The sequence below is a fragment of the Amblyomma americanum genome, chromosome 1 (genome assembly GCF_052857255.1).
Source record: "Amblyomma americanum isolate KBUSLIRL-KWMA chromosome 1, ASM5285725v1, whole genome shotgun sequence".
Taxonomy (NCBI): domain Eukaryota; kingdom Metazoa; phylum Arthropoda; class Arachnida; order Ixodida; family Ixodidae; genus Amblyomma; species Amblyomma americanum.
Genome location: NC_135497.1, coordinates 510,424,466 through 510,439,941, shown reverse-complemented (window position 1 = coordinate 510,439,941; position 15,476 = coordinate 510,424,466). Strand labels below are relative to the sequence as shown.

General features: G+C 48.0%; 1 long non-coding RNA gene across 4 annotated transcripts in view; it reads left to right on the top strand.

The window, feature by feature from the left end:
- Positions 1-1,532: 1,532 nt before the first annotated feature.
- LOC144106768 (uncharacterized) overlaps positions 1,533-15,476 on the top strand; it is a 107,587-nt gene continuing 93,643 nt past the window's right edge. For 2 of the 4 annotated variants that reach the window (XR_013309108.1, XR_013309107.1), the window contains exon 1: positions 1,533-1,682. This is a non-coding gene — a long non-coding RNA (uncharacterized LOC144106768). The remainder of the gene's footprint in view (positions 1,683-15,476) is intronic. The other 2 variants (XR_013309110.1, XR_013309109.1) reach the window with 1 other exon arrangement.

Genomic DNA, 15,476 nt, shown 5'->3' with positions numbered 1-15,476 from the left:
CACAACCGTAGCATAACGGGACGGTGCTTTTGCCGCCGGGAGTTATGCTACGGTTGTGCTTGTGCTTGGAACGCTCGTGCTTGGTGCGCTCGCGCTTGGAACGCGAAGAGGACGAAGTGCGTTTCTGCTGCTGGGCTTCGCGTGCCCGGTTGTTCGGCTGCGTGGCTGTAAGCTGTTTCCCTGTAAATATATTTTTCCCTTTTGGTGTGCACACCTTCACGTTACATTATATTTAATTGATTTTATTAATTAATAGATGACATCATGATCTAACTAATGAAATATCCTAGACGGGCTCGGTGAGTAGAACATGCTAGACACTACTTAGGCTTATAATTAGTTAGCATTAGGCTTAACATGGCAGCCGTAACGTCAGGGCTCGGGAGCTCACAATTTCATACCACGAGGTCACCGCGCACCTACCCCCTTATGGCAAGAAAAAATGGCCCTCCAAGGGCTCGAAGATTTTTTCGGCCCAAACTGGCCCAAAATATCCGACCTCGAAGCGTTAGGCACCCGCTCGCCATTAGGTATGGAAAAGTAGCCTAATCACGTGTTAATACATTGCATGGACGATAGGTTGTGCTACCAAACAGCTAACGGTCGTTACTTCAACGCCTTCCATACGGTGCGGCACATTTTTTAATTTTAGCTAAACGATCAGTAACTCAAAAAGTAAATATAGCTCCTCAATATTTATGTCAGCGTAATACCTGCTGATAAACTTTCTGATAACTTTCTGACTTAACATGAGTCTCAATGTGCCAAAATAATATATTGTACCTTTCAGGAAGGATAGAAACAGGTTCAGTTCTTGCTTTTGCAGCCCCGTTTTTAAGTGCTGCCTCAATTCTTTTGATTTACCTGCATTTCGATCTCTTTTTCAGCAAAACCGAGCCCTGAGGTCCACCATAGTGTCTCTAGGACCATGGGTTTTTGTCCTGCAGCTTTTGGTGAGCTAAAGCATGGTCGAATGGTGCAACCGCAAGGATTGATGCTTCTTCCGTGAAATCAATCAATTATTTCTCGCTTGCGCGCAGTGTTTGGACAATCAGAATAGTCTCTGCTCACTCACTTTCGCCAAGCACGTGCTGCCGCGTACCGTCTTTCCTCGAAGACACCGTGCGTATTAGGACGTCTACGCCTGGTATTCGCTCGTTCTCTTTGCACATGGACCAGCCGCATTATGCATCCTCCCTATTATTCTGTGCAGTGCTGCGGCGGCCTATTCCGCAATTCAGTTGTGGCTGCTCAGTGTCTCTCGAGTGCATCGCTTTCGGGGCTGAAACATACCCGGACAAGGCATGCAGAGGACGGCTTCTGGCAGCGGGCCTCTTCACAGACATGGCGGATGCGCAGGACAAAGCGTTGAAATAACCATGACCTGGTGTGATGCGCATCTGTGCCTACCGCCTGGACTCGAACAGCCGAGCGCGTATTTGCCAACGCTGCACGGAATTATGGAGAGCAGGCGCAGCTTCCAAGGACCGTGCGTGCGTAGTGCGGCGCGTTTCCCACGCAGCCAAGGCGACTTCCCGGCGTATATCCTTTCATCGTCGAGGTCCGCCAAGGAGATCTTGTGTCACGTGTCGACGGCGTAGTCGACAGGTTGCCAGGTTCGCAGTTTGCGCGGGGCCTCCACTCGAATCGGACGCAGCTCGACCGATGTGCGACATGGCTGGGTGAGTACGAACCTCGCTTACCATGGTAAGTCTTACGGAATACATTTATTTCTTTGCCAATTATACAAGCGCAAGAGACAGAATACCTGACTATGAATCTCCCTGCATCATCGCGCAATGGTTGAGCTTTTTCTTTTTTTTTTGCGTGGCGAGGAAAAAAAAAACAAAGAGCGCCTTCAGAAAAGCTTCCGCCCGCAACGCAATATGCATCGTTCTGTGTCCCCGAACGTCCATTTCGTAAGTACATTAATTTTGTAGTGCTTTCTTTATCTCGTCATATTAATTTATCTGAACGTTTTCAAATATGTTGCAACAACAGAAATTTTCATTATTACGATCGTGGGCTTTACCTTGTCCCCAACAAGTCCTGGCACGCCCTTGTGAGCACTCCCAGAAAGGAAAATACCGCAGCGCGACCTGATTAAAATGTTTAAAAGCATGCACCTTCTTTGGTAACTTTTTCTGCCATCGCCGATCCATGCTTTAATAGGATTCCTGAAAATAAAAATTATACTTGTGAACAAAGGAAAAAAATGATCCATAAGTAGAACTTCGTTAAAAGTTCATCTCAAAATGTAACTTTTCCGCAGTATTCCGGAGACAACAAGCGAAGGTGGCCTGCTTGTTATAGACTCAAATTTGGCGGCAGTGGGGTGACGCTTCCCGTCCGGGACTCGCCCAGACGTTGCTTGCTTCCGGTCACGCCGCAAAAATGACGTACCGCCAACGTCACAGTATATAGAGTCCGCGCGGTCTCTGCGCTTTTTTTTATTATTCCCTTTCTTAATCCCCTTTCCGGCGACAGCGTGCGGTGTATGGGGCGCTTCGAGCGGCGGCGTGGCGGCGTCGCGCCCCCTCTCGTCACCAGGTGAAATAGTTCTGTTGGGCACTGCTTCCTTGGAGTGACTGATGAACTCAACTCGGCGAACGACTAATGCCATTGCAACTGAGAAGCGGTAAAGAATGCATAAAACAAGCAAGAGCTCACTGCTTTGCAATTTTACTTCTGGGTTGCAGTGTCTGGGCTGCCCGCTCAAGAACACTGCTCGCGATTAGGAGGTACATAAAGACGTTGCCTTCTGCTTACCTCAAACATTGCTTCCGCTGGACGGGCAAAACTACGCGCTTTCTTATGGCACGCTTAAGAGCCCAGGTAAGAATTCATGCATTTGACGCAGATGCTCTCACCTGTCTAAGAGCGCCTACGAGGTCATGAGATAGTGGTGATTATGTTCCAAATATCCTCCTATGCAGTGTGCGCGTTCGGCTATGCGTCGCTCCCGCACATAGTGGGGGACGGCGGAGGACAGCTTGCCGCACACGGTGGAAAAGAAATGCAAGTGGCACAATGCGCGCACCGAAAAGGATCCCTTCATCCCTGCTGTTGTGTGCGCAAAGCAGTTCCCTGTTTTCCATCTGGAGTGAGTTCTACCCTGAGGCGCCGCCCAGGAATTCTTCTCCGCCGATCGGAAGTGCAGCCTCTCAAACCGCCCGATTCATCCTGCCGACGTGAAGAAGAGAAAGAAAGCAAACACAAAACTAAAACGCGCAGAGCGGGCAGAGCCGGTGTGACCTCTACGTAGTCATGACGTGGGCGCTACCTCACCACTACTGTCACGTGACCAGAACCAAGGGATGCCAGAAAAGCTGGTCCCTTCTAGCCCATGTGAGGTGAGTCCAGGAGAAACCCAGCATCATAAGTTAAGTCTAATTGCCCCCACCGTCTGCAAGACGTTGATGTAACGAGCATTAGCTCTTTGGTAGAGCCATCTATCGTCCATGCGGTCTTTTACCACGTGATTAATCTGCCGTGTGATGAGGTCACATCCGCTATGTTAAGCCTAACCATAAATAAATGTTAGCCTATCTAGGTGATACTGGTTTCTAACATGTTCTACTCATCGAGCCCGTTAAGGATAAGCCATGAATTATATCATGACGTTATCACCTAATTAAGCAGAAGCAACAAAATATCTCATTCATAACAAAATACTAACTTCATTAGTTAATATGATGTGTAATGTGGTGTACTCATCTAGAGGATTTCAAATATATAATTCATTCTCGGGGCTCGGCGATGCGCGAAAAGTTTTTCACAAATCGTCGGTAGTATGCGCACAGTCCGAGAAATCTGCGCACTGCTTTCTTATCGGCCGGCGGTGGAAACTGTTCAATAGCAGCTGTTTTCTGCGGGTCTGGGAGTATTCCATCCTTGCTAACGATGTGGCCTAGAAACAGCAGCTCTTCGTAAGCAAAGTGGCATTTCTCTGCTTTCAAGGTTATACCAGACGACTTGATTGCGTCTAGTACTGTTCGAAGTCTTTTGAGGTGCTCTTCAAAGTTCGAGGCGAAGACAACGACGTCATCTAAATATACCAGACAAATTTGCCACTTCAGGCCTGCCAGCACAGTATCCATTACTCGCTGAAACGTCGCTGGTGCGGAACAGAGACCAAATTGCATCACCTTGAACTCAAACAGCCCATCCGGAGTGATGAATGCTGGCTTCTCGCGATCTCATTCGTCGACCTCAATTTGCCAGTAGCCGCTCTTGATGTCCATCGATGAAAAATATTTGGCGTTGCAGAGGCGGTCCAGTGTGTCGTCGATACGGGGGAGGGGTGGACGTCCTTCTTTGTTATGTTGTTCAAGCGGCGGTAATCCACGCAGAATCGAAGTGCGCCGTCTTTCTTTCTCACTAGAACAACCGGTGCCGCCCATGGGCTGTTTCAAGGCTGGATGACGTCGTCGCGAAGCATTTCTTCGACTTGGTCCCGGATGGCTTGTCGTTCTAGCGGTGACACACCGTAGGGGCTTTGACGGAGAGGCCGGACGTGTAGGTCCGTTATAATGCAATGCTTGGCAATTGGCGTCTATCGGACCTTCGGCGATGTCGAAAAACACTCGCTGTAGCTTCGAAGCAGATTGCGGATCCGGTGTTGTCAGTTCCGAGGCAGGGCTGGGTTGATGTCGAAAGTGGGCGAGTTCTCTTGGTCAGGCGAATCTTCTGCGGAGGGGTCGGAGAGAGCGAAGGAGTCTCGTAGGTCGGATATTTCGTCGAAGAAAGCAATCGTCGTTCCTCTGTTAATGTGCCGGTATTCTTCGCTGAATTTAGTCAGCAGTACTTCGGCCTGGTCATTGCGCAAATGTGCGATGCCTCTTGCGATGCTGATTCCTCGGTTTAGGAGCAACTGCATGTTGCCCTCGATGATGGCTTCAGCGTTAATGGCTTTCGTGGCGCCTACGGTCACGATAACGCTTGATCGGGGTGGGACGCTCACTTCTTCCTCCAGGACACTCAGGGAAACGTGATTTTCCCGAGTTTTCATCGAAGCGATGGCTTCGTCCGTCGAAAGCGTGATCAGCTTGGATCGCAGGTCGATGATCGCCTGATGCTCATTAAGGAAATCCATACCCAAGATCACTTCGCGGGAGCATTGCGGTATAACAACAAAGGTCGCAGGATAGGTATGTCCTTTGGCAGTCACTCGCGCTGTGCATCGTCCTGGTGGCGTAATGAGGTGGCCTCCTGCGGTGCGAATTTGTGGGCCGTCCCAAGCCGTTGTGACTTCTCTCAGCTGCGCAGCGAATGTTCCATTCATCACCGAGTAATCGGCTCCTGTGTTAACTAGAGCGGTAACTTTCCGGCTGTCGATAGTCACTTAAGTCGGAGGTCCTGGCTCTTGCATTGCACGTCGTTCTCGGCGTCGGGTCACGGCTTCGTCGCGTATGCGAGTCGCGGGTGGGGCGTGTGGTCGAAGCTCTTCTGTGTGGCGGCGTCGTTTTCAAGGCAGCCTGCGTCGCGGTCGGGGTTCTCATTGTGTGCGGCGTCGGTGCAGCGAATGCCGGTTCTTCATGCGGCGTCGCGGGTGCAGTCTTCATGGGGCGTGGTCGGTGGAGGATCTTCAGCGTTTCACTCTTGAGCAACCTCACCTCCAGAGGTTGCTGCCTTTAGTTTCCCCTACGGGGGCTGGGCGACCTTCCTCGTACCGCTTCTGCGTAGCTGCGGCTTGGCGACGCAAAGCGCGAGGTTGACGGCGATGGTGAGCGCGAAAAGCGGTTCGGCGTGTACTCTTCTCGACGCAGGTACTCGTCGATTTCCTGCGGACGTTGCCCGAAGCGTGGTCGTGGGGCGTTAATGGCAAATCCTCGAAGACCGATACGTCGGTACGGGCAGTGACGAAGAATATGGCAGGCCTCACCGCAATGGAAGCACAACGGCCGGTTGTCGGAAGTCCTCCAGGCGTCGCATTTCCTGATGCTTGAGCGTCGGTCATAGGCTGGGCGGGCGGGGGCTGGGAGGCGGCGTTGTGGAACAAGTGGCTCATCTCGGGGAGGACGTGGGGGTTGTCGTTGGGGCTGGGCAGTCCTTACTGCAGCGGCGTAGGTCATGGCCTGGGGTTCTGTGGCCGTCGGGGTGCCAGGTGCCTGTTGCACTTGTCCCGTACCACGTCCATCAGAGTCGCTGGTTGTGGCTGCGGGGAGGATGGCAGTAATCGGCGTAGCTCCTCTCGGACGATTCCGCGGATAACTTCCAGCAAGCTGTCGCTGGTGGTGGCCGGCGAGTCCGAACGGGTTGCACAGGGAGACGAAGGGCGGTTGTACTGCCGAGCTCGGACGTCGAGGGTCCTCTCAATCGTGCCGGCTTCTTGCATGAATTCCTCGACCGTTTTTGGCGACTTGCGGACGAGGCTGCCAAAGAGTTGTTCTTTTACGCCGCGCATTAAAAACAGAACTTTCTTTTCCTCGTTCATCCCGGGGTCGGCGCGGCGAAAGAGGCGCATCATATCCTCGACGTAACCGCGGACGGGCTCATTCGGAAGCTGGATCCTGGACTCAAGGAGTCGTTCGGCTCTTTCTTTCCTCACGACACTGGTGAATACCTTCAATAGTTCTCTCTTGAATAGCTCCTATGTCGTAAGGGACGACTCGTAGTTTTCGTACCACGTGCGTGCGGAGCCATCCAATGAGAAGAACACGTGTCCAATTTTTGCCGCATCATCCCACTTGTTGAATGACGCCACGCGCTCAAATTGATTCTACCATTCTTCAGTGTACATTTTAAACCAGCCAGAAGACGCGACACAAAGGAAGAAGCAAACAAGACGAGGCTGGACTAACAACTGAAGTTTTATTGAAAGGAAGAAAACAACGAAGACTCGCACTGAGATGCGCGCGCACATAAGCCGTATCAGTGAAAGGGCACACAAAAATTTTTCAATGTCAGGGTCTTACTAACAAGTTATCTAAAAAGGCAAATTCCTTAGCGTGAAGGTTTACCGACGGCTTAGCCACACACGTGTCCTTAGCCTTAGCAATGTAGAAGGCTTCAACTATCTCGCGACAGATTTGTTTTTCATTTCTATAAACTACAGTAGTGTCGCTGAAGTCAGGCGTGCAAAGAGACAGATCATCGTCCGATTTGCATTCTCGAGATTGCACGTGCAACGCCAGATTAGAGTTCGCTTTCCCACCCAGAGAGTTAGAATGCTCCGTCAGGCGCACATTTAGACATCTGCCCGTCTGCCCGTAGTAGCATCGACCACAAGGCAGCGGAACGCGATACACCACATTCTTTCTGCAAGGGATGAGCCGTGTCTTATGTGACACTGTGCATCGGGAACGATCACTTGATGTTTTATCAAGCCTCCTTTTTATGCTGGCGCACAAGCCTCCTATCTTGTTTTTAGCTGTGAAGACAACGCCAACGTCATACTTCGCCGCAAGTTTCTTGAGTCGGTGTGAAACACCATGGAGGTAGGGAATGGCGGCCACCTTTTTTCGCCGCACCTCCACGTCAGCATCTTCCGGCCCCGTGTTGCTCTTTCTCAAGCGAGTCAAAACACGTTCAGACAAGCGGGCAAGGTGGGCTTGTCTGAACGTGTTTTGACTCGCTTGAGAAAGAGCAACACGGGGCCGGAAGATGCTGACGTGGAGGTGCGGCGAAAAAAGGTGGCCGCCATTCCCTACCTCCATGGTGTTTCACACCGACTCAAGAAACTTGCGGCGAAGTATGACGTTGGCGTTGTCTTCACAGCTAAAAACAAGATAGGAGGCTTGTGCGCCAGCGTAAAAAGGAGGCTTGATAAAACATCAAGTGATCGTTCCCGATGCACAGTGTCACATAAGACACGGCTCATCCCTTGCAGAAAGAATGTGGTGTATCGCGTTCCGCTGCCTTGTGGTCGATGCTACTACGGGCAGACGGGCAGATGTCTAAATGTGCGCCTGACGGAGCATTCTAACTCTCTGGGTGGGAAGGCGAACTCTAATCTGGCGTTGCACGTGCAATCTCGAGAATGCAAATCGGACGATGATCTGTCTCTTTGCACGCCTGACTTCAGCGACACTACTGTAGTTTATAGAAATGAAAAACAAATCTGTCGCGAGATAGTTGAAGCCTTCTACATTGCTAAGGCTAAGGACACGTGTGTGGCTAAGCCGTCGGTAAACCTTCACGCTAAGGAATTTGCCTTTTTAGATAACTTGTTAGTAAGACCCTGACATTGAAAAATTTTTGTGTGCCCTTTCACTGATACGGCTTATGTGCGCGCGCATCTCAGTGCGAGTCTTCGTTGTTTTCTTCCTTTCAATAAAACTTCAGTTGTTAGTCCAGCCTCGTCTTGTTTGCTTCTTCCTTTGTGTCGCGTCTTCTGGCTGGTTTAAAATGTATACTTACCAACTCGCCCAGTCCTCAACCTTGTTGAATTCTTCAGTGTCTTCGCCTAGGGATCCATTGAAAGTTGGCGGCACCCGCGGCTGCTGCAGTATGATCGGTGTCGACATCTTCGGCGAGGTTGCGGTGCTCATAGCCGCGTCTTTTCGCTGTCTGGTGCGGTCCGGCAGTTTCCCGAACTCAAGCTCCTCTCCCTGGAGACGTCGGCTGGCTCGCTGAGCTGCTGGCTCGTCCTCGGGTGCGAAGCGCTCAGGGCTGGCTTCACGACTTGAAGGGGGCGTCCGGAACATAGAAGGCTACCCAGCTCCTCCACCAGATGTCACGTAGTGGTGACGGCAGTCGAAGCAGCGATGAAGACGGACGAAAGGGTCTTCTAAAAGAACTGTTTATTGGGCTGACTTGCACCCAAAATGGACTGAATCACTCGGCGGCGGCGAAGCGACAAGCGTGCTCGGCGGTCGTCGAACAGAATGCCGGCCGCTGTCGGCCGTGCTCAATTTAAAGCTGATAGCGAACTTTCGAGATAAAGAGCGCAAAGTTACTAGAACATTCCGGAACGACGTAGAATCAGCTCTGCCTGGCTGCGATCAATCGAGATAAATCTAGTCGCGTTTTGCGTCGCAAACAAAGCGATAAAGTGATGTGGCGGCAGATTTGAAAAACGAACAAACACTGCAAATATCCGCGGCAATATTATCGGATTCTGTGCTATCTACTACGAACATCAGCAGCACCCAGAACATGAAAACAAGCACTTAGGAGGGGAGGGGGGACCACGCTATACGATTTAGGTTTTTCTCTGTCAGAAAGGAGCCCGTTTCTTTTATTGCGAAGCAATACTACTTTAGGTCGTACTTCAGCCCGTTCCGTGGCGAGGCGGTGGTAGGCACCATTGACCTTTAGCGTGACCTCGCTGCGTGACGTCACACCACGTGACCTAGAGTGACGTCACACCAGCTGTGTAAAAACGGGGCCCCATCTCACGCCGTCGCGAGGCGAGGCCGTAGCCACCAACGGCGGCCTAACTCCCGCTCCTCTTACCAGGGGCGCTACGGTTGGTGCGACGTCACTCCAGCTGTGTAAAAACGGGGCCCCATCTCACGCCGTCGCGAGGCGAGGCGGTAGCCACCAACGGCGACCTAACTCCCGCTCCTCTCACCAGGGGCGCTACGGTCAGAGTGACGTCACACCAGCTGTATAAAACAGCTCCGCTCCTCTCGCCAAGGCAGTCATACAGCCAGATGTTACGATGGTGACTACGAACAAGGCAGCTCGGCAGAATGCAAAGAGGAAGCATCAGCGAGCTACGGAGGAGGAAGAAGAACGAGAAGAACGACTTTCTAAGCGGCGTGTTTCGCAATCACCAGGCTTAACCAAGCTAATAAACCACGGCCGTTTTTTTAGACTCTAGGTTGTTACAATTTAAGCACAGATGCTCTTAGGCTGGCGCTAATGTATGGCACAAAAGACTTGTGAACCGCTCTGACGCAGGAACTTACAGCAATTGCAGATTACAGCAGTACTGTAATTCAGAGCAATGTTTCATTGAAATATACTTTCTGCACCATAACAGATCCTTAACGGCCAGTTCAATCGTGCGTTCACCGTAAAAGTGTTGAAATCTTAATTACTTGCAAATGCGCCCGGCAATCTGCAACTGCGAAGGAAATGCTTCTTGGTAAATGCAAGGTTATTGCAAAAGAACCCGTGACTCCTGAAGCGTCATCCGGGTGCGGTGCCTCCTTTAGGATATCCGCAGTGATGAAATGTGGCTCATCCTCCTGAAGATAAGCATCACCCACGCATGAGTAATAGCTCTCCCTTAGGCACGATAAAAAAATTTGTGATGGTTTAGCTCTGGTTAAACGTGGAGTGACGCGATAGCTACAGCTGGTCGTGTGCAACTTCGTCACGTGTCCAACCACGTGATCAGGCACTGCGCCGCGCCGCCGGCAGCTGCTCCGCACCACGTGACAGCGTGGCGGCGCCGCCACGCTGGAGGCTCGAAATGCTACCGTAATGTAGCTATCGTTACACAAACACTAAGCACCAAGTGGAGCGCATTGCATAATTATACTTGTGTTAACTTCGTTTAACACAGGCGAAAAAAGCAATTTTGTGGAGCGTATACCATAAGTATTTTATTATATCTGTCAACACATAAAATGTAAATAAATCATAAAATATAAATTTTGTTTGCTGCTGCGAAGAAAGATGCAGCTTGATGCTTATTAGTAGATGTTTCCAGAACCATCACGATCATTCCGATCAGAGAAATTAGTGATGCACTTGAACCGTTATGTCGGCGCACTTTCCCAACACGGGTCAACGCGGAACAATGACGTTAAGCTAGAAGCACGATCGCCGCACTCGTCCTATGCCGCCTTGCTTAGCTCCGGGTCCTTGTTGAGAGCAAAAATCAGACACAAGTAACGCGCCGGGCTCTCCATTTTGATACATGTTGAAAAAAGAAGCTTGCTTGCGAGAAGCAACAGATAACAATGAAATGTGCTATCCTGCGACAGCTATGCACGTTCAGATACTTATTGATCTCAGATTTGAGCTTTGAGGAAAGAGTTAACACTGAAGTTAGCTGCTTGTTCTAAATCGTTCGTAATGAAAGATTACTGATAAATGTGTGGATCATTTATCCAAAAGCAGAGCTCACGGTAGAGGTAGTGTCATCACGAGGGAAGCACGTCATCTCGCTGCAATCTGAACGCATGCACTTTGAATTATGCTCTGTACTATCAACGCAAGCGGGGACCGCAGCACGTGTTCACCGTCCCAGCTACACCATCTTCACAGTGAATCGGCATACGCACTAAGAATCACAGCCGGTACACAAAATCACTCAATACGGCAAATTAACACAGCCACATGGATAGCGGCTGCGCTCATGTAATTGTGACATATCGTTTTCTTTCAGCAAGCGTAAGATTCCCTTCTGCTATTCAGCCAATTAACACCAGGTATTTTGTTATCTCAGTGATCACTTATGATCAGTGTGCGGCTTGGGCAGGGACGGATGCGTTGCGAAAGTGGTCTGGCCGGAGTGCTCTTCTTTAGCACCACATTCACCGCCAGCCTGCACCTGCTGCCTATACATTTGATGGCGCGCACCACGTGAACAAGGGGAGCGCTTCGGCCCTGAAGTCGACGCGCTGTTTGTTGCTCATAGCTGAGTGAACAAGAAAATTTTTGTTATTCTTTCTGTGATCAAGAATTACCTCGGTTTGCATAAAGACACTGCAGCAAGGAGGTAATAATCAACCTTACTGCACGCTTTTCTTGACGGTGAGTGGAAGGAAAAAAACTGCCTGCATTTTGGCTTCGAGAAACATAAGAAAATTACCAGCATGCTTACAAACTCGATGAGGATTATATATGTTTGTTTGTTTTTCAAAATTTTGTTTTATCATGACCTATAAGCTCTGGACGCCATTTTCTCCGCACAGAGGAAATGAATTATCACCCCATAAGTTTCATGCCGATTCAACAATCACCTCTCAACTACCAAAATAAGACAAGCTTCACTATGTTGTTCTGAATTATATTTTCGCGTTCGTTGTTCAGCATTTTGTTGCAGGAATGCACTATAAGAGCTAAATTTCTACCTCTCTTTGTCCGCCGCGTGCAGATTTAAGAGACTTGACAGAAATCGTTTAAAAAATAATTCAAAAAACAGACACGTCGAAAAAACTACGTCCACCTAACTGCAGCAACAGGCACCCCCAATAACGACTCCCCGACCCTCCACCTCCAGAAAATGGTAGATGAACGAATAGGCGCGTCCGCCCAGCGATTGCTGCTGCAACAAATGCCCCAATACCCACATGTCATCTGGCATGCAGGTAATACAAGTGTTTGCGAAGGGAACTTGCTGTAGTACTGCATAGCTTGCAATAGGTGCGACAATATTAAGAGCAGCGTTGCTAAAATCAGGCGCTAATTTCGTGCGCAGCGAAGCACAAGAAGGAAAGCAAAAATTTATATAAAATGCTCCGTACGAAAGATAAATTTTGTCCGCTTTTCAGTGTACAGTATCCTCACGAGATGACCAAAGATTGACTTAGCGAAAGTATTGCAGCTTTTGACGCTTTTGGAACGCGCAGAGTGCCTTCCTCTGCTGGTGCACTCTCTTTAAGTACGTATCACGTGTCCGCAGTGACCCTCGCGCGGGCTCTAGCCCGCGCTCGCACAAGCTTGTAGCGTCCGCGTTTCTCTCTTCGAGCGCTTCATTTCGTGTGTCTGGCCGGCTCGTCCCGTGCATCAAATGTATAATAATACGCTTAAACATTCAAGAGCACGATTGCTTATACCAACGGGGTAATCTAGACGTTGCAGGGATTTGATGGCAACATTTTTATGAAAGGTCTCACACGTCACAAGCCTATTTAAGCATCGGTCGGCAACGGCATTCGAGCGAAATTGGCTTACGCTCTTAAACTTGCGCGTCGAATATCTACTGTCAATTATTTTAGTGGTCGCAGCATGAAACAGCCAAATAAGAAAAAACGAATTGCGACCAATGAACAGAGCCTGCATGTCCACCCGTTGCAATGTCGTGACCGACAATGTCCAATCTTTGCCAAAGTTTGCTCCAGATATACTGCACAAAAAGAGTCTCCTAGTTAATGTAAGCACATATTGCTTGTTCGTAGACCAGGAAGCACATGAAATATTTCTTTGAGTGAGGATGAAACATTATGCAATCACCCCAAAATTAATTTCAAGATGTCAAACGTTAAAGACGGAAGAAAAACTGTGTTTGTCACTAAGAAGATAAAGATAAACGAGATGTCACACATTAAAAACTAACCAGAGCATCATTTTCTTATTCCCTTTATGATTTTATATCGTGATATTATATTTCAGGTTTATATTTAAGTTTCATTAGAATTATCAGGTGCAGAACAATTTCTGGTTTTCTTTAAATAGTTTGTAAACACGCACAGTTAAACATTTTTTCATTTTTTTTGTAACGCTACATCTTTTTTTAGGAATAATAAATGGATTGAAATAATAATCGCTTATACTTAATTAGCGCATCTTTTGGAATAGTTCTTAAAGTACTGAACTTTTCCGGTACGCCTGCTTGTTCCAATTCTGTGCTAAAGGATATGCTGTTCACGATTATTTATGTACGCGATTCATATTTTCCTTGCGATTATCAGAACATGCACTCTATTAGGTGACCCCATATGTAATTACCGGCTGCAGTTATGCCTTGTGTATAGTTATCCTTAACCTTTTCAGACCCAGTGATTCCAATTGGAATCACCAAATTTAGAAGCGACCCGTGTTGAATTCAGCCAGAAAGTACCGCTGTTTTTGCAGTAGTTGCGACGTTTACTAATTAATAATATATCTTAGCTTTTCAACAGACCATTATCTGCTAGTATGTAGGAAAGGGACATAGAACCTGTTGTATGCTTAGCGGTCGCCTTCGACTGACACCGCATCCTCGCTTGTACACTGCATAAAAATAAAACCGTTATCGTTTTGCTCTCATCACATAGAGAGGTGCAAGTAGGCTTCACGTTACTGCTTCTAAACGCAATCTTTTGGCGAAGCATATTTACAAGCTCTAAAAATAATTTTTTATATTAAACGCTTTTAAGCCGAAAAGGCTTTAGTTGATTGGAGTTTTCACTAGCAGATTGTACATCACGGCCATGACTGCCTTTAGATTCCTGCAGAAATACACGACATAATTATTGCCGTTGAGCTATTGGTCAAGCAAGGTTCCCTTATACTTAACCACCCGCTCAAGCTTTAACGGTTGGCAAAGGCATGCGTTACTATTCGAGGTGTGCAAATATACGCTCCCATTCAATGAAAGCGCCTTCTGAGGATTCCCATAGCGGATTAGTTTTCTGGTCATCCATGAAAATACCTGGTGCCATGGTGCTGTTTGGCCACAGATGCTTTTGCGCAATAAAAATCCATCATCATCATCATCATGCTTGAAACCAAACTGTCCAACTTATTCAGCCAGTTATTTTTGCAAAATATTTGTATACCGGATGCACATACTTTTTTATTATGTGCGCTATCGTAGATAATAACGCGGTGTCTATAAATTGCATAACCGCTTTTCTCATTACTCGGCTCCCCTTTTCGAGAAATATAATTTTCTACCTCTTTTTTTCTATATGACTGTAAGTTAATGCCAATATAAAAATAATTTGTGAAAGAAAAACGTAATTTTTAGATATATTTAGCCCAGCTACAAGAAAACACGAGACCTCGCCTTACGAGGCACAAGCAAAGATGGTTTGTACCTGCACCTCGCACATAATACAATACGCAATCCTTGAAATATAGTATTCCCCAATTACTCGATAGTTTAAAGTCATCGAATTTCGACCCAGCATACGAACCTAAACATACCATCAGTCTGTTCTGTAGGCAGAAACTATTATTGATTCTTAAATCTTGCAATGAGAGATGTTTCCTGTGCTGTAATTGTTGTACACATGTTCTTTGTAGAATTTTACAGACGTAACTTCACCAGCGACAGCACGACACACCAGGAGAAGAACACAGGAGAAAGTTCATTCATTAATTCATATATTTTTATTCATACACCAGAGTGTACAGGAGGCCAAGGTAAAAGCCGTTCTACGACGAACAACTGAAGTCTAATTGAGAAACGGCCAACCTAGGACGCCAGAAGACGCATGTTTATCAGACACACTAAAAAAACAAAAAAACAAATACATAACTGGTGATTCACCAAGGAGTGGATACACGCTCCATACCTGGCAAACAACAAAAGGCACATTCTTTGCCTGTCAAACTCGCGCACGCACACTTTTGCTTAGGAAATTAAATTCCTTGTAGTGAGATATAAAGACGGTGCACTGACACATGTGTCACTGTCTTGCAACCTAATATGATAGGCCTCCAGGATTTCCCTCTCCTCCCTGTTTTTTCCTTTGCCGATGACTGACATGATGTTAAAAGCCGGAACACAATCTTTGCAACTTCTGCAGTGACGTGGGAGATTATTTTGATCAGTCAAATTTCTCAGGGAACTGCAGTGTTCGCGTGCGCGGTTATTAACACATCTGCCAGATCGGCCCGTGTCCACCCTACCACAAGACAGGGGT